The sequence below is a fragment of the Ischnura elegans genome, chromosome 2, assembly GCF_921293095.1.
Source record: "Ischnura elegans chromosome 2, ioIscEleg1.1, whole genome shotgun sequence".
Classification (NCBI taxonomy): Eukaryota; Metazoa; Arthropoda; class Insecta; order Odonata; family Coenagrionidae; genus Ischnura; species Ischnura elegans.
In genome coordinates, this window is record NC_060247.1 from 95,715,317 (window position 1) to 95,740,993 (window position 25,677).

Genomic DNA, 25,677 nt, shown 5'->3' on the forward strand with positions numbered 1-25,677 from the left:
AGTTATCAGATTCTAATCGACAGTAAAAACAGCATATTCCTATGAGACGGCAATTTATTGTAATGCAGGTAGCATAACTGCATACAGATACCGGATTCGGCCAACGTTGCGAAAACGCAACATTTTTTTGTTACCATAAGCAATTTTTTTTGAAAGCCCATATATTCAATTTGCCTTATTTAGCATGTTATTAGGTAAAATGAGGAGAAAAAATTATATATTTTCAAGTATTTCTTTACTTGGCCGGTAATCAGTTAAGTCCTCGCCTGCCAAACCGAAGGTCGCGGGTTCGAATCTCTTCTGAACCGTTGCACCTATAAGGGCGTGAGTGTTTGCAATCCTCCATTGTTAATGCTGAAAAACTCTAGTTATAAACGGTCTCACAGAGCTGTTTTAAGGAATAATGAGAAATATTGATAATTTTAGTACAAATTTCGGTTTAAGGCCCTAATTATAGTTTATTCCCCCGCAAAACTCTCACTCGTAGCGCTAGTAGTGCGATCGCTATCACCTGGCTATGAGTTGCAACTTTGGAGAGCCTATGTAGTAGTAGCAGTAGGAGATTTTATTAATTCAAATTTATCGGCCAACTGGAAAATAATCGTCGCACCAAAGGTAATTCACAAAAGATTTAAGAGGCCAACTTTGGAATTAGTGAAAGAATGCCAATGGATTTACTTCCAACTAATAATCGGTAAGGTTCGCGGATGATCAGACGCTGATCAGCCAGTCAGCGAGGGGACTGTATGCTCCAGTGGATGCGTTAGACGAGCGGTGCGAGGATTAATCACAAGAAGATTAAGGTAGTACGGTTTTGTTAAGCATCGCGAGCAAGGAATGTGAGATAAAAGAAGGTGTAGAAAAAACTTGAGCAGGTACAGCAATTCAACTATTTGGCCAGCACATTAGAGGAAAAGGACACAGTAGCAAGGACATCAGGAAGCGAATTGCACCAGCAAAGGAGGCGTTCATGAACAGGAAGGAGCTTCTGAGAGGATCGTTATGTAAGAGTTCATAGAAAAGGTTAGTAAAGGCTCTGCGGTGTGGAAACGTGGACATTGAGGAAAGGAGACGAGAGAAGACTCGAGGCATTCGAGATGTGGGTATGGAGAAGAATGGAGAAGGTGAAATGGACAGAGAGGAAAAGGACCGGCGAAGTGCTGGATATGGTTGGCGAGGAGAGGCAGCTTTTAGATGAGACACGGAGGAGACGGAAGTTATGGATGGGAGGAATACTTAGCGGGAAGGGGATGTTGAAAATGGTGTTAGAGCGTAGAATGTTAGGGAAACGAGGGAGGGGAAGGAAAAGAATAGGATTTTTAGATATATTGAAAGGGACTTACAGTGAATTGAAGAAGGCAGTGCTGGAAGGAAAGGGAGGCACCCAGATCACTTTTTTAGTACTCCATGGAAATCTACCTAAATCGGTAGAATACTACAATAATAATAAAAATCGCCGCAAAGGGTTATGGAGATAGCATTGTCGCTTCCTAAATGAGGAGGACGATGGGACTGCAGGAAAAGTCCAGCTGCTTACTCGATGTACCAAGACGGGTCCCGTTTGTTCAATACGGCTCAGCGTTACACTATCGCACCGACACGAAATGCTGACCGTTCTACAAGCCCTGCGCTCACTTAACTAGAGTACGTAAGGGCATTGCTGGCACTGCGCGAGTGAATGCGAAGCAAAACGGAAACGGCTCAAATGGCCTTGCGTAAAACGGCGACGCGTGCGGCGGCTCAAGACATTCCGAAGAGAACTTGGGGATGAGGAGGAGGAAGTGGGGACAACTATCGATCTTCGGAGTGGGGGAGGGGTTGATCTTAACTAATGCATTCTTCGGAAATCGAGGTGAAATTTCGCTTCTTTAAAGCGAAGCTGGCGATTATAGGACGGGTATTTATTATGGAGCGCCGCATATAATGTGGGGTAATGAACAGCTAGATGGTAGCTGGCTGGCATGCGAGCAGGTTCATCTTTCAAAGAGATACGTCGCACGTGGCGCGCACTATCATTAATTCACCAGAAGCCTTCAAGACGACTCGTAGCCGTCTCAGAAGCCAAGGGAACACGATGATACGAAACGCTAATCTGTCGGCCACAAATTAAACCTTCACAACTGCGAGTTTTCCCTCTATATTTCTGGACTTAAAAATTCCGAATTTGAATAAAATTCAATATATTTTAGCGCTAATAGGCTCACCAGTTCTAACTCAGCGGCTGAATATACACTAAGAGATATCGAATAAATTCTTCTTGGGTTTCCAACCGAGTAAGCATCTACATGTTGTAGGTCAACGTTTCGTTGGGAGACTTTTCCAACATCTACTGATCAACAACATCTAATGATCAGCCATCTTGGGTTTCCAAACGGGCTAGGGTTTGTATGTTGTAGGTATACGTTTCGTAGGGAGACATTATCAACATCCTCAGGGCAAATGGTGATGGAGGTCTACCAACGTAACGTTGGCCTACAATATGCACACCCAAAACCGTTTAAAACCCGAAAAGAATTCGTTCAAGTCATTCGACGGGAAAAGCTCAGATTCTTCAGCATAACGATAGGTCCATTAAATCTATTTAAGCGCCGAGTCAATCAATAAATTAAGAAAAAACTCAATTAATGTAGCTACTGGTTTCATCTTAGGGCACCATGAAACATTGAGAGCAATCCTTGACATAAACAACTCTTCTGGTGAACATTACTGACTGGTGTATAGGTTTTATTCTAGCACGGCGTTTTAGCCTTACTAAATAACATTTACGAATCTTATTCCTAGTTATTCTTTTTTGCCAAATATTTTACTCATTTTAATAGCAAAATAATATTTTTCTTCACGTGGCTATAAAGAATGGATATTATTTTGTCATTAAAATGAGTATAATTTCGGAAAAACATCAAGTTAAGTAGAAATAAGATTCATAAATGTTATTTTGCATGAGAAAAGTGAAAACCCACGGATAATGGGTGAAAATTTTAAAATCCTACGTTTTGATGGCAAATGACACTACCAAAACGTTAAAATTCAAAATCATCACCTATCAGCCTGAGAAAATTTCATTTGCACATTATTATCATCGGAAAAAATAAAATCTCTCATAAAAAAACATTTATAATTGTAAAATAAATAAAACAAAAACCGAATGGCTTAATGAGGGTGGACAAAATGAATATCGCTTCAATGATTTATTTCTTGAAATAGCCGATAGCAGATGTCCTTGCGATAATTTTATCTCCAAGTCCCATTTCAAGAATCGTCAAGGCCATGCAACAAAATAAACGAAACATTTACGTCACAGATACGAAAAGCCCGATCGCGGAATTCAAATTGGCACTTTTCACAGATACGACGTCACAACCTCGGCATTGCCGGTTTCTGCGTATTTCATGCAGCCAAAAATAAGACGATAGTTGACTAATATTTGATTCGTAACATGAACAAAGAGGAGAATCCAGATATGTATTATTGAAAACCCATAGGAGAGGCGCAATAAGATATCATATGGAGGTTGGCATTTTCCTTTCTACGAACATGTTCTTCCGGCAAAGAGTTTTTTTTACTAAGTTTCCCACCATTCAAACCAGCGAACCAGCGTATTTGACCACCTCAAGGTCTCTTTAACTTTCTTCCTGAATTTTTGTCGATTAAACCATTCATATCCGTTTTACATCTCGCATAACATCTTTAATCGGCGTTACTAGTTTGAACTTTACGCACATAGGAGAACTTTAAAAATGCAGAGAAAAGATCAAAAGAACATTGAATTATAACAAGTTCATCCCTATCTCCTTAAAGGATTCAAATGCGAGAAATATGGAGTTGACTGTGTCTAGGGTCTCAACATTATCAAAAGCCATCGAATATCGATTGCGTGACCGTTCAGCGAGCTAGCGTGAATGAATATCAATCATTCGTCAGTTGGACCAGGATTCAAGAAGCTATGTTAATGAAAACGTATCAGTGTTAGAAAGTAGAGTATGTTGTCTTCTTTTGAAAAGTTCTTTTCATCTACATCTACATAATACCCTGCGAGCCACCTCTTGGGTGTTTGGCAGGGGGTGATCAATCACCAGCATGCAGCATGCATTTGGACTCCAACATGCACACCACACCATCCAAAAATCGTCACGTATTCTAACAAATTATACTACTATATGCAGTTAGAAATAATAATAAAATTGAGAAACATGCAATAAGTTTTACATAGGTTAGTTGGCTACACTACAAGTCATGCAATCTATCTATGAGTTCCATCGCTGCCTTATAATCTCTTATTGATCGTGGAAAAAATGACATTCTGTACCTGTCTGTTCTACAATATATCTCTCTTATTGTATTTATATGATCTGATCTTCCGTAGTATGTTGGCGTCCGTAAGATATGGCTAACTTTGCTAGAAAAGACACTGCTCTTGAATTTATCTAAAAGGTTTAGTCTATTTTTCAATCTATGGTCCGACAGAGATTCCCATCCGAGTTTATCTAAGAGGTCAGTTACACTAACAAGACTATCGTAACAACCTTTCACATACCTGGCAGCTCTTCTTTGCACGCGTTCTAACTCTGTTATTAAGCCTTTTTCATGAGGGTCCCAAACACTGGCAGCGTATTCCAAATGTGGTCTAACGAGGGAAAAGTAGCTAATTTCTCTCACTTTGTCGTCACACTCTCCTAATATTGTTTTTTCCCATTTGTTCCCATTTTACGATTAGCTTGACCGCTTTTACTGTAATTCTGCTGAGCACCTCGTAGGTCTTTACCTTCTGAATCCCACACGGCCTTTTTCTTTGGTGTATGCCCGTAAACCAACCCATCCAGAGTTTTTACTGCTTCACATTCGTGAAGAATGTTGAAGTTGGCCTTAAGAATGATTATTCCTTATCCTTTTTTTCCAGTCCCGATGTTAATAACTTTATTATCTTAAGTTATGATATGAAAATTTGGGACAGAAATCAACTATTCGTGAAAAATTTCACAGATAATGGTGAAAATAGAGTCATCCTTGGGAATAAAATAGTAGAAATGAGTGACACTCCGGAATTCCAATACCAAATTCACTGGTCCAACATAAAAGCAAGTCACCACCTAATAAATACGACGATGCACACTTAATACACCGTTCATATATTATCTTTAAAAACTTTTGCTATTATTTTTCATTTTTAAGAGTGTAAAGAATAACCACTTATTAAAATTTTACTGCAACTTAAACAAAAAATTAGCGCTTGATAAAATATTTAAAAATTTAAACAGTCAAATGTTGAAAATGGCCTACTATATTCGGACTGTAAAGGTCAACGCTGTATTTTTCGCCTCTTCGTTATGAACTAAATTTTTGTTAACATGTTGAAATATTCAGGGTGTGTATATCAAACCATTTTTAACATTTCACTTCATCTCAAAGAAAAAAAATGGCGCTTGAGGTAGTATTTCAAATTTAAAAAGACGTTCAAATGTTGAAAATTACTACTATTCCTACTATATTCACACTGTGGAGTTCCACACGATTACGCAATAATTGGACCAGTAATACGTAAAGGAATTCAAACCGTTGGAGCAGGAGTGACGTGTAAACAGAAAAGCCATCAGTTTTATTATTATTATTGCATAAGTTACAATTTGGCAACTGGCCAGGTGGCAACATGTATATACGAAAAAGAAAAACACAACATGCCCACAAAGTCACATATCAACTAGACAGTTGTACAAATTTAAAAATGTAATTGAAATTTCTAAAAAAATTAATACTTTTTCAGCTTTTTCTTAAATATTTTTAAATTACTAGGAAAGGGCTCAAATAATTCTGCAGGCAATCTGTTCCAATCTTCAATTGTTTTATTCAGGTATGAAAATTTTTTAACATCGATCCTCTGCGCCCGGCATTTGATTTTGAACTGATGATCGTTCCTACCATTGATATTGGGTTTTCCCACTTCATTGCTTAATTCCCTCCATGCTTTATCCCCTTTGTATATTTTATACATACCGCAGAGTCGGTTTCTTTTTCTCCTACTTTCCAAAGATTCCCACCCTAGTATTTTTAACATGCCTGATACGCTCTCTATCCTCCGATGCCTACCCAAAACGTATCGAGCCGCTTTTCTTTGAACTCTCTCCAAGGCCTTTATATGTCCCACCTCATAGGGATCCCACACCATTGAGGCATACTCTAGGATAGGCCTAACCAGTGTTTTATATGTCATTCCCTTCGTGCGAAACTTGCTTCCCTTTTGATACACTGGTTCACGCAATGTCCAACCTTGGGGAGCACATGACCATCCGGTTTCGATTCTGGTTTCCTTTCGAAATTCGAATGATTATCAATTTTTATTTTCTGAAGCTAACGTCCTCTATTTGCTAACAAACAATGAAAATTGCTTGCGTTCAACAGATATTACTTTTATATGATTCTGTATCTAAATGAGTCATTCAACGAATATTATTTCCATTACGCTACACATCAATATAAGTGTATCTAAGAGCATGCAATCATCAAGGTGATTTCTAAAACACCCCCAATTTTTAGAGCAATCTTGAATTTCGGTTCTCCCCAAAGGGACGTGGAAGAATGGCAAATAGTTCTATGCTAAAAATTCACGGGAAAAAAATCTTAATTACTGCAGTTGAGCGAATGATGGGAAAAACTGGATTTTTCCTTTTCGCTCACTTTTTAAGTGGCCGATAATTACCTTAGGTATAAAGCGAGGATTCTGCAGGCAGCTCCTTCTGTTCTTCCTGGTACAATTTCAGGTTCTTTCTTTCGACAAGAAGAAGCTGGAATGTTTTGAAGCAGAGGTACAATAAAATCTTATTAAAAGTATCTGAAACGTGAGCGATTTGCCAAAGAGGTGCGCGAGTGAATGGGTTGAAGCATTTATGCACGAAAAAGTGTTTTCTTCCCCCCCTTCCTTGTATAATTCACGAGTTTTTTTCTTTAAGATCATCTCCACAGCCAGAAAAAAGATAATAAAAGCGTTGAGTGGACGCAAGACAGAAAGCAGGAGAAGGTCAAGTTGAGTCGTAGTGAGCAGGTTCCGTTTCTTTATTTTGGATGAACCTCATTCAATATTCCCTCACTTTATTTTTTAAACTCTTGCCAAAATGTGTCTCCGTTTATGGCGAATGCTCTTCGCTCCAAATTTCATTTTAGGTTAGTGGCTATCGAGAAGAAAGAGCTGTGTGTAACACCGGTAAAGATTACTCTGAGAAAAATATTTGACAGAATCTCATCCAGGCTCTTGCGAAGAGAGAAATGTGTCCATTGGTCTTACAGTTCTGGGTATGAAGGGAAGAAGGAGATTAAAAGTTTAGACATTATTGTAAGAACCTTAAAATGGCTTTTTTTAAAGAATAGTTTACTCCGTTTAATTACTGTTCCTATGAAAATAAAACTTTCTATTATCTAAAGAATTATATTAAATAGTCCCAAGTAGAATGAGGACCTCCTTGCACTAACCCAATGTTGCAATAGCAATATTTTAAAGAAAAATAGATAATTAAGCTTATTTCCACCGTTACACTTCCTGGAAAGGAGGAAAAGAGGAGCTGGAATTGAATCATGTAGTTTTCCCGAGGATTTGCAATCTGCCAAAGGAAAAATTGATATTTTTTCATCAGCACAATAACAAAAAGCTAAAACACGCTAGAGCATAAACAAGTATTGAATTCCGTACCTTATATGGTCAATGAATTTTCCCAAAGAAAACGCTTCAATTCTTTTCCAAGTGCCATGCATTCTCTCATAACGGCTTGGCGGGCAGTGAGACAAATGACAATCGCGTACATAGGCGAGAAGGGACAAGATAACACCATCAATGCAGTGGCATTGTTATTATGGTCATGAAAATTTTCTTGCAAAACCGATATTGTATATATATATATATACAGACATACATATGTATATTACATACACCAATAACGTAGGCATACCTTGAAATGGAGTTAAACTTTTCTCTTTTAGCTGTTCTTTCTTCAGAAGGTTGGTCAGCATTCGGCCCTTTAGCCACATCAGTCAAACGAAACATACAAGTTCTTATTTCTCTCTCTCTCTCTCTCTCTCTCTCTCTCTCACTCTCTCTGAGTCCTTTTATAATAATTCCGTTATAGTTTTGAAAAATTGGAGATGAAGGCCTAGGCTGCTGTTGGATTTGGAATTTTGTTTCGACTGTTAAAAATTGCTGGAAAAATAATTCCTTTTGCCGAAATACAGCCAAAACAAAAAGAAGGAACCGTGAATTCATTATTTTTGGCGGAATATTCTATATCGCAACTTCTACCGGATCGTATCCGGGTATGGCCAATTACTTTTTTTAAGTGGCGGCTGTACACCCTTGCTCTTCCATTTCTTTTTGCTGACAACATGAATCACGCGATGGAATCCGCAATTACGTTGAAGAAGGGCAGATGGTTCCTACCTTTGTCCTAAATTGCCGGCTTCAACGCTGGTAACTAACTCCCTCGCTTCCAAGGGGGTTTTTCCATTCTGCGATCAGCCGCTGTGTTTCCACGCTGGATGTATCCCTTACAGAGCAAACTCCTCCTGACTCGGACTCCTCGAAAGACGAAACCAGAAACTGGAAAGGGATAAAGAGATCTTGTGAGTGAGTCGGAAGGGCCATAATAACACCTTCACAGTTCTCTATCCCTCGCTCTTATAGCGTGAGGTGAAGATATTACTTCACTTATTTAAGCGGTGGTTAACCGTCGAGACCTTAAATTAAGTCCCATTTGATTCGCAGCCACTTCTGAACACCACTGCCTTTTTTTGCCTAAGCAGCAATTCTGGCGGCTTTTGTTCCAGCAGGAGACTTTTCGTTTATGAGAGCACTCGTGCTTTTTTCCTTACGTTCACACCATACAGCGTTCGGCGGTTTACGTGAGATGTATGATTTTGAGGAGGTATTTTTTTAAATCATTATAAAAATAGCAACTCAAACCCCTTTCAGACGAAACTACCAGTGGCAACACAAAGGTTCCAAACTTACAATAAGGGAAATAATTTTCCATAATAATTTGAGAGTGGTGATAATTTCAAAATTCACTTACCTATACGGGCCAATGACACTCTGCGTGTAGTGATAATCAGTAGCCACGATAAGAAAGATAGTTCAGAGTCATGCGAAAAAATACCAACGTGTGCTTTTAGAAGGGTAAATAAGTAATTAAAATATTTCATCCAAAAATCAATTTCTTCAGCAAAGTCATCGATTAAAATCATGTACAAGACTATTGTATATTGAGAAGATATTCCCTTTTAAAGCTGTATAGGACCACAGTTACCTACACGGCAATTATATGCATGATCTATGCGCAGTGCAGCATAAAAATTTTGCTCACTAAAATGAGAGGAAGTAAATTTGCTCAGCCATAAACCGGATGTCAATTAATACAGGATAAATTTAATTAGCAATATTAATTCCTGGAAAAAATTACCATTTTCATGGAATGTGAAATTAAAAAGATATGAAACAAAAATCTGCCAAATCAAATCAACCATTCAGAATTATTCCAAAGTCCGTGTCCAGAATTCACGAAGAGGGCTATTGCAAATATTTTACGGAGCATTAGCGCATTTAGAGTTGACTAATAACACATATCAAGGTAAAATACCCAATACCCACGCTGAACTAAAAAAATACACCCATGGTCCATTGGAAACATGGTTGGGAGTACTCTGTTGATTATACAATAATTACTGAAGAGTAAATGTATTTTTTCACGCTTTACATCTGATAAATTTTTTCCTCGTAGTGCTTATTAAATAATTTGAATTACTGAGCGATATTTCGGGGATAAATATTATTTTGCGACATTAAACGCGTACCTACGGCGGCAAGCCCCCATGCAAACAACGAGATTCAATTCGCTCGGGTCGCCTAAAACTGCGCCCCACTTTATGATGATTTTATTCATGAATTTAATCAGACTCCACCTGGTTAAGCTATAATTTCCGAGCCAAATTGTTCAAATTCAATAACCAACGTAAATCGATTCCAAATAGCCCGGAGAATTACTCCTCTCCGGAGGGAACGAGGTAATTTAAGAGTCATTGGCGTATGCACAGGGATTTGTCGACGCCACCTCACAGGGCTGTTTCTCCTTCTAAAAGACGAAAAAATATATGAATAAATAAGAGACCTAGGTTAAGAAGTTTAAGATACTCTTTATACTCCCGGAATCACTAAATTTTCTCCAACATAATAAATAGGATACAGCTACTCTTCTTCAACATAGATTTGTCTTCCAACAGGTTTCAGCTGGCTGAATCCTGAGCATCACCTTGAATGGGAGGTCGTAGTTTATATCAAGGCTCCACCCGTTCATAGCACAATTACCTCCACTCATAGTTATCCTAGCTCCGTTTATTTTTACTAACTTGCATAAAAAATATGAATTTCCCATGATTATTATATTTTCAGCTAGGTAGATATACTAATTCCTTTAGTGTTACAAGTGTACTGTAACAACTAGAATAAACAGATGGGTCAAAATAGTGTAAGGATTCCGCGGGTCTACTCCATCTCGGATGAATCCACTACTCCGACACTTTTCCACTCTGAACCTCGAGGGAAGGAGGATACGGAAAGAATAAAAAAAGAGGTTCTGCAACAATAAGACCTCGAGGACGCCAAGGTAAGGATAGAGAAGGAAGGAAGGGGAATATAAATTTCTCGTCATTAATTTGACGCGAGCTACCACAAACCAAACCAGATTTGATGTCCCTGGAGAAAGGGAAGACCGACTTATGAGAAGGATGAGCCATAAATTTCTCTCTCTAATTCAGTATGAACCCAGAACCCGAATTTCTTGACAGATTGTTTATATGATAGAATTAAAATTTTAACTAAGTAGCAGGGTTAAAATATTTAAAAGAAAGTGAAGGACAACTGATAGCCCCTATTAAGTTGAGTAGAATGGACGCTCATCACAAAATCAGTATAATAAATAGAAGACCGGAGAGTCAGAAAAATCATCTCATCCGTTAACAATTTTCATCACACAATTCATTTCAATCTGAAAACGGGCGCTACTTTAGGTAAAGTAGATACTGGGTTTATTACACCATTCTTGCATTTAATATTGCGTTACAATATGAAGAGTATATATTTTAAGAGAGCTACCATTACCACATATATGCACACAGTTAGGATAGTACTTGAAACTATGTAGCATATGACTCTACGCATGTTCGGTGAAAATACTCACTACCTCTCAAACTGTTTAATAAAGAGCAGTACTCAAAGCTCAAGCACCCTTGAGTTGCTAAATGAAGATGTGGATGAGGTAAATCCTAAATAAGGAATCTTGAACCACTTGAGTATTATGGGCCCTCTCGAACAAAAATAAGGAGCACCGGATATTGCATGGATTAAATCCGACGGTACAATTATCAGGAAGAGAATCCATTCGAAAATATGGCGTTAGAATCAGAAGGGATAATAGGTGGCATTTCAAAAGATAAGCTCACTGTGAGGAAAAAACCGCGTTGACAGCTTGAGGAAAATATTTGGAGAATAGGCGCCCACCGAAAAATGATAGGAAAGAGTGGAAACATTCAGCCCTCACAAATGGAAGGATTGATAGGAATTTAATGCCTGGCGTATTGCGTGGCCACTGGCGCGAGTGAATTTTGATGGATAAATTATGCTAATGTGATACTCAAAGACCATTGAAAAGGGCCACGGCTTTCGTATTTTAACAGGGCTTAATTAATCTGTAACAATTTTCAACAACAACCCGTTTTACTCATGCATGTTATTCCATCAAAATCTTCTATGTCCATTCTCGGTGTGCATTTAAAACTATTACCATTATCTGGTATAATGGAATTTTTTAAAACTATAAACACGAAGGAAAGTGGCCTCTGTGGTAAGAAGAAACGGCAAAGACGCTATCAATGTAAATAAACATCAAGGTAGACATTTTTTCCACGCATCGACTGAAATACTATTTGGATATTTTATGATAAATCAAGGTCCTACATCTACATACCACCTCGCAATCCGCCTCAATAGGTGTGTAGCACCACGACACCAGCCATTAAAAATGGGGATCGGGTTGGTGTAGTGGCTATTGTTTTGGCTTCCCACTCCGTAGGACCGGCGGAGGCAGTAAATTTTCAGAGTCTGCCCTATCTATACTTGATTGATGTGTGAAGGGCATTTCAAGCGCAGTTCTTCGTCCGTTGGAGGGAGTTAGGAGTACTGTACTTCTGCTGAATAGCACGCGAAGTTGCGTGAACAACGGACCAGATATGCCGCGCTGAATCACGCTTGGGCATACCGATGTAACAAGTCTATATAGCTGTTAGTCCATTTGTAGCAATTGTTTCATACGCGATTCAGGAAGCTACTAATGACCAGTAGTTATATTAAATGGCAATTCTCCCAAGGAATGTAAATATAATTCAGAAGTAAATACAAAAGAAAAAATAACAAGGAAAAATGCAATGAAACTTTTAAGTGATTGAACATTTTTTTACAATTTTACGAAGTAAATGCAAGCGGCCAGTAAATAATTGTGCAATGGTTTGTGAAATTGTATCATTTTCTGGTATGAAACCCATTTTGAAAGTATTCAAAGGGTATTTCCTTGGGATGTAATACACAAGCAGTCTGGTAGAAGAGAACTGCAATAGGTCGCACATCCTAAACAGTGCCGTAAAGGGGCTTATAGTGAAAGGTAGAAAACGAATAATACATCACCACAAAATTAATTATTTCAAAAAGGAAAAGTATATACAAGCAGAGGAATTGCAAGGACTATCAGAAGCAATATACAAATGAAGGGAAAAAATATAACATGAGAAAATATCAAACAGGTAGAGCTCACATGTAAGATTTAAGTCTTTCCTAAACCCATAACTTTGATTTCCGACAAGCTTTTTGGATACAATCTTTATCAACGAAGGTGACCAACAACCAAGCTTAATACATGTATTATATGCATCAATTCTAATTATGAATACTTTCGTTTGTCTACTATGCATAGAAAATGTATAAACTGCTAACAAATGTTGCAGGAGAGAACGTGAGATTTATCGTTTAAATGTTATGTTCACGAAAGGGTCCTTTTTCAATCAAATCAGAGATAAAAGACATTTCCTAATTTCCTTTTCTTTTCCGTTATGCAAACGGACCTTTCGCCAAAAGAACAAGGGAGGAAATTGATAATCAGCCAAAATTAAGCACCTGAGAAAAGATACGACTCGAAACGAAAGGGTTACTAGGTACATTTGTCCCGCGCAAATGCAGTTGAATCCAATTAAAACTCGCGAAAAAAAACTCGCGGAGAGTAAGAGATTCGAAAAAACTACAAAAGGGAATAAATATGGCAATATTTCTCACGCTTCAATTATGGAAAGGTTTTGAATTGTTCCGAAATTTCCTTTTTGCACAATTTAAGGAGGCGTCGAATAAAAAAAACACTTTTTATTACTCCACGCCTCAAATAAAGATAGTATTGGAAGGCATCTTAATTGATTACATCCGCCTTGATAGGGGTGCAATCAGATTATACGCGGTTATACATTTTACCCTTTCGTTTTCGGGACCGAAGCGAAATGGATTACCCCCTGTCATTTACTTATTCGTGGCAGCAATTATCCGATATCCTCGGTTGGAAACTTTTATGGCTTAATAATATTAATGCGTCAAATTTAAAAAAAAATCTTTTACACCCCCTGATCTCAAAAGGAGTCATACAAATTACCGGGCGCTCGTTTAAAATCGCTCGGGTTTACTTATAGGCGTGGTGCGCAAAGTGGAGGGTAAAGTCATTATATTAATGCCGCAAGAAAACCGTTTAATTTTTACGTTTAAAGTGGAGCATTCTTTTATGGATGAATTGGAAGTATTTTAAAATTTCATTTTCAGGAGAAATATTACTAATTCACAGCAGAAATGAAAATCAAGTGGATGGATGTGCTTCGAGTAAGATCACACCACTAAGCACGCTTCCCTATCTGAAAAAATCAGTAATTTAGTATTTATGTCAACAAATTCATTTGCATATTTTTCATATAAATTCGTGAATCCATGAAAGAAAAACAACTTCTGCAAACTTCCTAAAGTATTTAGGGAAATATAATATTTTTCCCTTGAATATTAAATTTCCCTTTCGCTACTGAATTTTTGCATCAGTTCGTTTATCAATCAGCCATTTCGTTCTTTGATATTTAGGTAGTTATTCCTAGTTTCCTGGTGTCTTTAATGCTAGCCCTCTAATTAAATCGTTATGTCTTGGTTCTTTTACTTCCAAATCTCCCTTGTTAAAATGAAACATTGCTGCAGCCTTCCGTTTGCCTTCATTCTAATTCTAAATATTAAAATTTCAGTTATAAAATTAATTTTTGCAATTTTTATCTCACGCGTGAAGAAAAAATAAATAATCTATTATCGTTAATTAAATGTTGAGAAATACTTGAGCACATATTAAACTAAAATAGAAAATGATTTTGTTTCGATCTCAAAAGAAAATTCTTTTAGAGCATTTTTCGCTTTATTTGAAAAACATCATATGGGCGATTAATTGGAAAAAACTGGAAAACGGTAAGTAAAAACATATGACTATCTAACCACCAGGAATATTTTCTTTTTTGAGTTTTGCTTTTCAGTATTGGAATTCCAACAAGTATAAGTAAAAGCTAACCATACTATTAGTGTATCTTATTGCATTAAAGATCTTGTTTCTACATTTACGTTCATACCTTTATATTCAAGGTAAAGTTTCTATAAAACAGTCTTTGGAAAATTTATTAATATATTTCTTTTAGCACTTCTTACTGTGCGTGTGTACTTTTTTATATTTTTAATTCACAGACATGTACTCAACTAGATATTAAGATGAATTTTGATGGACACAGGAGCGTGAATTTTAGCTTTTGAATTTATATCCTTAGGGAAATGCACGTATTCAAACGAGTTCCAAACATGTTAACACTTTTTTCTAACTCAATTTCTTTGAAAGTTATATTTCGCCTTTGGTAAGAAATGCGTAGCTCATATTTCCAAGCACAAAGGTTCTGTGACCTTTTATTGAGGGCATTCACATATTTGCTCCAGTTTTAATTGAGACTCATCAAAACAACGTCAGTCAGTGCATTATTTTTTTAGGATTTGACATCTCTTCCAACCAAAAAAATGCTTAATAGGCACTCGGAATGATAATCACCGATAAAAAAGTTAGTTGATCCAGTTTTCGATTCACAATCTTTATAAAAACAGGCAGAATTCACTTTTAATATTCACAGTCATGCAATTAAGATATAAAATTCAAATGGAGTTATTTTAGAGCTGAGATATTGAAATAACCCAGCGCCAAAATAAGCGTGTAACTTTCAAAGCATGTGATTTGGACCGGAAAGATGTGAAAGGGACGATTTATTAGACCCTCATCCGACAGAGTTCATAAAAAATTCCTTTGCCAACTGGACACTAATTAAGCTATACCCCTGATAAATGCGCCTGTGTAAAAGAGGAAATCGAGAACGTAGCAGTAATTTTCGTATTGAATCATTTTCCTCGAAGTAAATAGCAAAAGAATTCCTACGGTATTTATCAACATTCCGTATCACTTGCGTTTCAATAGAATTCTTACTGAGAATTAGAAGTACCCTCCAGCAGTATTCCTTGTGCATTAATTGGTATTCCTCCAGTATATTTCAGTATTCCAAATAAAATAACTGGCACTCCATTGACAGTATTTTTACATTTCACTACACCCACCGATGCATACGAAAACATTAAATAAATAAGAAGTGTTAGAAAACATTAACCTAATCACTCTACATCCAATTATCCCAATGAAGGTGAGACATAGCTTCTCTGTACTCACATTATCTTGTATCACATTGGAAAATTAACTGAAAAAAGGTAACAGGAAAACAGAAGGGACGAGGTGGCTGAGAAGGCAATGCTAGAGCAAAATACTTCGGTACGGTACGACAAGAAATTTAACCAAGAAAAGCCGTTGGCTATACCCTGGCACATACTGCTGTATGCTGCGAACTAAATCAATGCCACCAACCGAACGACGAAAACAAGACAAGCGCGAATGGAGTTAAAATCAAGGAAGAGGGTGGGCAGAGAACGGGGGGTCACTTGCCCCTGGAGGATTAGGCAATCTCTCGCTTGCTTTCAGCTGTGCGTGGTTGCAGTCACCAAGACGGAAAGAGCATCCACGCCGATCTAGAAGAGCTTTTGGAGGAAGGTTTGCAAAACCAGTCTCATTGTTTTGCGGCAAAGTGATTGGTGAGATTTGGGACAGCTGTCAACGAGTAGGTGCGAAGAAAAGGGGAATTGAGCTACCAATTTTTAATTCATTATCCCGCTCCAGGTCAGGGATGGCAATTGAAGCTAAACAAAAGTCAAACCAGTAAAATTTCAATAGTTTCGTTCCCAGGAGAAAAATGTAGAAATTAAATGAAATGTTCATGGTGAAATAAAAACACAGTACTATTCCACAACCTTATATTTTTGGAGTCTACTAGTTTCGACGTTTACACCGTCATTATCAAGACTCTTGTCTTCGTGGAATAGTACTGTAATTTTATTTCACCATGAATATTTCATCGTTCCACCAAGTAACGCCCAAATCTGTTGATTTTATTTTTAAATGAAATGTATCTAAATCCGGGGAGCTAAACTCAGGGTCGAAACGAAATCGGAGTCAAAACTACTTCGGGTCGAAACTCAACTAAAACCCTGGGACGAAACGAAACAAAGATAATGTTTCTCACCAGAGATACCACGTGCTTCACCATCGAAGAGTTTAGTTTCAACCAACACACTGAGTACAAAGTATGGTTGAATGAAGTAGAGATTCGGCCTACCACCATAAGATTCATAAGGCACTCATACTTTTACCCCCAACAGGAGAACGGAGAACACAAACTGGCCATTCGATTTTTAACCTCAATGTTTTACACGTATGCCAAACGTAATAATGGGTCGAAACTACTCCCTCTAATCCCTCTCCACTCAACGTATGGGATAGAAACTTAACTATGAGCAGCAGAGATTCGATTAATTTAGTTTCGTTCCCTGGAGTGAAGTTTCGCCCCGGGTCGAAACTAAACTCCTAGGTGACTTTAATTTCGTGCAGGAACTAAACTAAACCTTTGCCTCGTATTTTCGTTTCTTACCGGGTCGATAAGAAATATTTTCGTTTCGCTTTACTTGACATTCCAGCTCCTTGTGCGAGAGGCGTGCTCTTTAAGTACATATTTTTGAAGTTAGACTAAAAAAGCCTTAAATATATAATGTATTCTCAAACAAAATCCACAACGCTAGCAAGGGATGGGAAAATCTTCAGGAGTTTTAAATATAATAATAACTTAATATATTTAGCCCTGACGCGAGCATGCAATTAACAATTCCACTCGTTTTATACGCATTTTTAGGTAATTTATAATGGCAAAAGAGCTGTGTTAATGATCTGAATCTAAACTGTAATAAAAATAATTAAAAATACATCTAAACTTTTCACGGTAAATAGGAGAGGCGATCAAATATTTCTATTTAAATCCGCCTTTTGCGCTTAAAAACAAAGTAACTTTTCTAAGGTAATTGAGTTTAAATTCTTCCCAAACAAAATGAAAATTCATCCCCCTCACCGTACAACTCAGAAATTCATAGTACCTATTGCCAGCTTGGGTGTCCGAGGAGTAATACACGCTCCTGAATAAAAACGCGTTAGATAATTCCTACTTGATGGCTTTAAAATATTCTCTGCCATACTAACTTTTCATCTACTGCCTGTTTTCTCATACCTTCTCTAGCCCTTAGACAAGGTCCATTGAGTCCCTCAAAGTTTGCGTCTATATATTTGAATTTCTCTAGTCGGAAATTAGCCCTAGAAAAACCGTCCTTCAGATTGAAGATTCTTGGCCATATGGTAAAGGTCTTGGCTATACAATATTTGGCTATCAGACTGTGCAGGGTTGGCCGATATGTTACTTGATTCCAAGAAGTCAACGTTATATCCTTTGACAAGAAACGGACTCACTTAATACCGCGAGACAGTGGCGAAATGAGGTTAGGTAATTTATAGGACAAGTCTTTATAAGTTGTAAGCAATTTTATTTAGGTAAATTATAAGCGACGAAGTCACTCTAAAATCAATCAGTGCATGCAACAAAGCGATAAAAAGTTACAACCCAGCATTTGGCATTCTATCTGCGAATTGTGTAAATAAACCATCTGCCATACGTGTCTGACATGCCACGCAGGTGTACAGTTATAAAATTTACGCCGTAGTAAACCGATCCAGGAACGCAATCACTCTGGGATAAATTTATAAATTAGAAAAAATTTAGTTTTTACCAATTCTCATCATTCAACATGCACTATTTATCGCCATGATTTTGTAAGGGTTTATATCGTAACTACAATGCAAAATCTATATTCAACTCATTGGTGGAAAATAAAAAAAAACAGCCACCAAGTTCCCACTACGTACGTTTTGGATCCGACAAAATATTCATCACATTCATAGGGTCATTATAGCTCGTATGAAGGCTAAATATTATAAATTTTCAATGATCATGATTCCAGAAGTCACTTGGCATATAGCGTTATTTTTTCCCTGTAATATGATGAGATGAATTCAACGGTAATCTTGACTATAGCTTTCTGAGTACATACTAGAGGAAAATTCATTACTTCAGATACAACTTGGAAGTAATGTTGGGTATTCACGATCGAATTATTAAACACAGTAATTTCCTCAGAATTATTTTCAGATTAACGCAACGCGTTTTACCTCCTAATATTGCCACATTGTGGCATAATGCGTTGTACGAGTCTCAAATGAAGTAAATGAAAATGACGAAGTTAAATTATTTTATCATGAATATATATTTGAAGAGCAAGCCTTTTAAATCGGGATAAGAATCACGTACTAAACACTGCGTGATCAAAACGTTGTTCCTCTTATTCTATGAACCCGATAGTTGATTATCCATTTCATTTTTTGTAATAAAATCAATTAACTCTCCAAAATTTAATCTATCACTTTGCGAATAATTAGACTGAAATGAATGGTTTACGAAGTTACTTTGTGGAATATTGACATGATATAACTTGAAGTTAAGTTAAACTTTGCTGAATTCCACATAAATTTATTAAAATAATCGACCGGTTTCAACTTTTCCAGGTCATTATCGTGAGGTCTGTAAATATTTTAATAAATCCGTGCGGAATAGAACAAAGTTTAATATTAAATATACCAAAAATTAGACTGGCTTTTTTAATCTCACATCCCCAGGTTCCCAACATCCTCGTATACTCTCTTCTCGTCTAAATGACGGCAAACACGCACGATTGAGACGTATCGCAACAGTGGCGGGCACGAGTGATATTCAACTCTGGGAAACTAAACAAAAAAATGAGCCAGAAAGCTCGTGAGTAATACGCGCGCCTCTTGGCTCTGGCGACGGCATCTCCCGTCACTCTCCGACACACGATCAGTCCCCCAGCTAAATGGATCAAGGCCGCCTCCTCATCGCCCACTTATCTGGATCGAATTCGCGCCGACTGGAGACCGACTCGCGACCACAGAAGGTTGCCTCTTGCACTGCCCCTAAGCACACGCAACACTCCCTACACCACACCCCATTTGTAACCCAAAATTCCTCGCAAAGGATAGTATCGCCAATTACATCATTTCCCAAGACAAAATTTGGGCTATTTTCAGTCATAAAGTCTATTAAAATGGACATGACATTAAGGGTTTTTATTCCCTTAGGCGTTCGCCCGTACACAATCATGGACACAGACCAAAAAATTCATTACTTGAAAAATGACCACACATTTAGTCATAAGAGTTCATGAGACCATAATTAAGGTCATACAGCAAAAATTTAATATTTATCAAAATAAAGAAAAAATATCTGGCTGAAGGAAAAAGTTATATCCTCGTTATCATGATGAACCTTCGTCACTTTCCCTAAATATCCTATCCTCCAATATATCCCACCCTTTACATCACCCTTCGCCTCGCTATGTATATCATAGCAATACACACAGCTTGTAGCATACGGTGGTACGGATAAATTTAGGATACAGCCTCATTTCACATCCCAAATATTCCATTCCGTGCATATCACCTTTTATGTAAGGTAGAATGAGTGGAATCCCTTTTAATCGCCTACATCCCTCAGCAAAGTTAAGCAGAGATATCAACAAAGCTTTTCCAGACAAACCGAAGGTCACAGATAAAATTTTGGCTCTCATGATTACCCTGAATTCTCCTCGCACACCCTACATATCAGTTCCTCTATATTCCACCCCATGCATCCCATTGTCAAAACCCGACCCAACATATCTCCCGCAATCCTCTGCATAACATACTAGAGTTACACATGTTATTTTCTAGACACACCATAGCGGATTTGAGTTCGGCCCTTATGACCCATCATGGACCTCCATGATTTTATGCCCTACATTATACCCTAAGTATCTCTCCCTATCCTTCGCGATCCACAGCCGAGAAATCGCATGAATTTTCCAGCTAATCCAAAGGATCCTAGTAAAATTTCTGTCCTTAGCTGGTAAATGCGCGTCAGGAAACCTGATGATTGTAAATACGAATGTGATAATTGTAAAAAGATATTACTTGTCCTTAGCCTCCGGTATGAAATATAAATGTACTTTTCTTTTTGTTTCCGTCGTTCAATACATTTTTCCGTGGATATCAAAAAATTAAGCATGATATGACATGTATTAAATAAATAAGATAAAGAAGAAAAAACTGCAGATTCGATGACTACAAAACATAAAAATTTTAATCCTAGATAATTTTTAAAAATTACTTGGCAATATCTAAACAACTGGTGAATACAAGGTGCACTAAATATTTCCGATAAACTTTTAATTTATCATGCTAAAAAATATTCCAAAATAATTATATTTGTTTTTTCATAGTTGAGTAGTGAAAACAAAAATTATAAATCAAAAGATTTCAACTGACTCACTCTTCGTACCAAATGTAAAAATAAATACGTGGTATAAAAATTTTAGCAACATAATTAATTTACTCCACATGAAAGTTGGAGTATTGATTTAAAAAAATGTGATGGTAAAACTATGATTTTTATTTTTTTAAATGATAATCAAAAGGATAAGTTAAACAGGCTATTAGAATCACCTTCCCTACTAAATGTATGAATAACCGTAGTCCGTATTAGAGTTAATAGAAGAATTTTTAAAAGAAGGTATGCTAAAGAATATTATGGCCGACAACCTCAGGTTTATAGGCCATCGAAGTATCCAATTTTTCTATGCAACTCAACAGATACTGGATAAATTTCTCGCGAGTATGACGAATCCTTGTTGCTCACTCCTAGTGCAAAAGTTAGTATTTAGAGGGTGAGTATTAAATTATTGCAATGGCTGCGACCATGAAAGGATTTTGGCATCTAACACCCGATAAAATTATAAAAATGAAGCCGATCATATTTTTGTTCCTTATTTTAATTTCGGGGCATTTGACATGAAACTCATTGACGATTGGAAAATGATGTTATTAAGCAGAGAATTAATTAATGCGAAAATGACAAACTAATATTTTAATTTCAATTTACCTTCGTCAAATCGTTTTCTTGAGTAATACTGTAACATATTAATGGCTTGCGAGAGAATTACTTTTGGTTTCGCATAAATTTATTCAAAGGGAATGATTATTGAGATGCGTGGACCACCTTGAAACTACAAATCTTAGCATTCTTTATTCGCACTGGAAAACCTTCAATGAAATCAGCACAGGCCAAAAAGTGGACTGAAAACTGAAACACGAAAGATGAAATATAGAACGAGCGGATATGAGAAGTTCTTGCCTTGTGACACCCACGCCAAATTCACTAAACCATGGTCGCGCAGTGTAACGATAACTTTAAGGACACGAGCATAGACCCACAAATAAAATCTGAGAAATGTCGTTGATAAACATCCCGGTAAATTGCACCTAATTAATAAAAAATAAGCCCATAATAATGATAACGAATTCTTCTTTTCCTTAAACATCTTATTTAATAACTCAAAATTGACTACATTACCAAGTATTTTCAATCGAAGATAAAATAACCATAAGACCTAACTACTAAGATAGCAAGTGAAACTATAACATATTTAAAATTTAATAATATCATGAGTTAACATGAACGAAGAGAAGAGAAAACAATGAAATATGAGAGAAAAAGGGAGGAGAAATTATTTTTTGAATCCATGAAAGCAAAAAAAACGCCATTTTCGTGAAAAATGTCGTTTGAAAAGAAAATGTGAACGATGATAGTAAAACTTATGTCACACGACGATTAAAAAATTAGATGACAGGCAAAAGTCCGTCGTCATAAAATATCCCGTTCGTAACTTCACTTCATTTTATTAAAACAATACACAAAGGATTAATAACATGCAGATATCATAGTCGCTTCACTTTGGATGACGCGGACTTTATATTGAGCCAAAAGAATGAATGGTCAATAAAAAGGAGTAATTTATCATTGAAGATATTATTAGTTTACTAAGAGTTTAACGTAATATAGTGTAGTGGTAAATGAGTACTTTATTATCAAATAATACTAATATATCAGACAACGCGTTTGCTATTTTCCTACGTTCAATAAGGATTAAAAGGGTTTTATAGAGTTACTAAGCGACATAGCTTTCAATAGTTATTTATTTTACAGTAAATCCTCTACATACAAAACGTCACCCACACATATCTTGAAAGTTCTTGGAAAATTACTAATTAATCGCCATTCAAAATTGTAATAGAAAGTTTACAAGGAATCCCAAATAAGCTGTTTTTACTCGTATTCCGACAGTATATTAAATCATTTATTTTCACATTTTAAATTCATACCAATAACTGCATACATGCCATTTCCGCATTTATAGAACACTCAAGAACATAAGGAGATAGTACTCTCACAAAACTGCCCACTTGTAATACAAGGACAGAGGAAATAGTCCGCACAGAGGTAGCTTATCGGTCTTCACAGTGATCAGAAGAAAAGGGGTCGAATTTTGATTCCCGGCGCCAAGCTAATTAGCTATTTTTCTCTTGGCATTTTAAGTGAGCTATTGTCGTTAGGGAGAGTTGTATGAACTACCCTCCTAACTTCAGCGTACGGTGGAGGGGGTTATCTAATAATCTGACGCAGGCAACAAAACGGAAGGGGGTTTCATTCAAAGTAATATTGCTGTTGTAACTCACCTATTCATGTTTTTGGGTTTTCAAAAAACTATAGAGTTTAACACGAGGAAATACGGACTTTTCGTAACTCCAACGTTTCCACCCAATGCCAATAAATGATTGACTAACTGCTACCCTTAAACTCAGATGCAAAGTAGAGGGTTCATAGTGGCAGGCTTAAGAGATTCATTATTACCTCCCCAAAAAAACGATAAATTAGAGAGTAAAGATGATTGTTGGCCCACATAAATTTATTTCCAGTTATAGCAACAACTTTCATGGCTCACGTAGATACAATAAGATTTCAAATAAGAGGGTTCCTTGATAAGTTTTACAAATAGCCATTAGCTTCTTTTCAATCTTAGGTAACCTATTTCCTCAAAACATTTTTCGGTGTATCTGTAACTTCATTTGCCATTTGAGCACCTATTAAAATTGTAACACTCATGCGCGAAATGCGGGGACCAAATTTCGATTTCCAATACAAAGCTATTTTTTCTCATGAAAATTTAAGTGAGTTAACGGATAAGTCCTTTCCCTTGGGCTACAACCTTGTCGCGGTGGAAAGGCTTGCGCGCTCCTATGACCCCTTGAGCTGCACTGGCGGGATTAATTCTAAATTATTCCCGGTAGGGCCACCCATGCCAGATAGGTCGAAGGGTAGGAGCCAGACGAAAGGTAGTCCACGTGATGGTGTCACGTGAAAAACACTGTTGGAATGGAAGTGGGAAACCCTACCAACTATCTCTTCCCTGAACACATGGAGTACAACCAAATGAGCCTCGGAATCTCATCGCCCGGGACCCGTCCGCAAAGGGCGGGTGTCGGGCACGGCAGCGAGGTCGGCAAGGTCCTCGGGGTCGTCAACATGCGAAATCCTTGCAGAGACTTATCATCATCAACATCAGTGGCAGCAGCAATGAAGAAAGAAGAAAAGAAGACCAAGAAGATGGAGAAGAAGAAGTCTGCTATAAATGTGGGGACGTGGAATGTGAGGACTATGATGAGGGCGGGAAAGTTAGAAAATATCAAAAGGGAAATGGATAAAGGGAGGATAGATATCTTAGGATTATGCGAGGTGAGGTGGAGGGATGGGGGGGACTATTGGAGTGATGGGTATAGGGTTATATATAGTGGAGGGGAAGAAAGCCAGCGAGGGGTAGCTTTAGTATTGAACGGGAAGATGGGTAAGCGTGTGGTAGGTATAGACCAGGTAAGCGATAGGATTCTGGTGGTAGAAATTGAGGCGCGGCCCACCAACCTTGTGGTGGTCCAGGTTTACATGCCCACTAGCAATCATAGGGAGGAAGAAGTAGACGAGGTGTATGAACAGCTCGAGGAAATAATTAGAGACACACCGGGTAAGAAAAATCTGGTAGTGATGGGGGACTGGAACGCCTCAGTCGGGGAAGGGAGGGATGGAAACGAAATAGGAGATTTTGGTCTAGGAATACGGAACGACAGGGGAGAGAAAGCAGCAGAATTTTGTAGGAGAAACAAATTATTCATCACAAACACGTGGTTCAATCATCATAAAGGGCGAAGGTACACGTGGAAAAGTCCAGGGGATGCGGGGAGATATCAAATAGACTACATTATGGTAAGACAGAGGTTTAGGAACAGTGTGAAAAACTCGCGCAGCTTCCCTGCAGCGGATGCGGATTCGGACCACAATCTAGTGCTCATGAAATGCAACGTAAGATTCAAAAGACTTATAAAAGTTAGGAAGGCGAAGAAATGGAACGTAGAAGCCCTGAAGGGGAGTAAGAGGAGAGAATATCAGGAGCTAGTGGACATTAGTATACGGGAGATTGAAAGTACCAAGACGGTAGAGGAAAGATGGGATAGTTTAAAAACGGGAATAGTCAAAGCGGCGGAGAAGTCAATTGGTTACGTTGACAGTAGAAGGATAAAGAAGCCGTGGATAACTGAGGCAATGGTAAATGAAATGGAGGAGAGGAGGAAGTGGAAGAACGTGGACACAGAACAGGGCAAAAGAATGTATAGGGAATTGAATAATCGATTACGACGTGAAACTAAGAGGGCAAGGGAGGCTTGGTGGAAAAGACAGTGCGAGGAAATGGAAAAGTTCCAGAAGGATGGAGAAGTAGGCGCGTTGTACGCCAAAGTTAAGTCGCTATCGGGCGGCAAAAGAGGACAAGCCATGTCTAAAATTAAGGCTAAAGATGGGAGGATGCTAACCGAGCGAGAAGAGGTACAGGGTAGGTGGAAGGAATACGTGGAGGACCTGTATGACGGAACGAACAGACCAGAGAGATTGACTCTAGAGGAGGAAAGTGCAGTGGAGGAGGATAATCTTGGGCCGGAGATATTAGATTCAGAAATAGAGAGAGCACTCCGTGATATGAAGGCTAGGAAAGCAGTAGGCGTGGACAACATCCCGTGCGAGCTTCTGAAGAGTCTAGGGAAGGAAGGTAAGAAAAGGTTTTTCGAACTAGAGCGCAAGATCTATGAGGAG

The 25,677-nt window shown here is 37.7% G+C and overlaps 1 long non-coding RNA gene across 1 annotated transcript in view; it reads right to left on the reverse strand.

Annotated features, from left to right (window-relative positions):
• Window positions 1–25,677, reverse strand: part of LOC124174103 — a 70,166-nt gene that overhangs the window by 13,006 nt on the left and 31,483 nt on the right. Inside the window, exon 2 of the long non-coding RNA XR_006868859.1 lies at window positions 8,417–8,575. This is a non-coding gene — a long non-coding RNA (uncharacterized LOC124174103). The remainder of the gene's footprint in view (window positions 1–8,416; window positions 8,576–25,677) is intronic.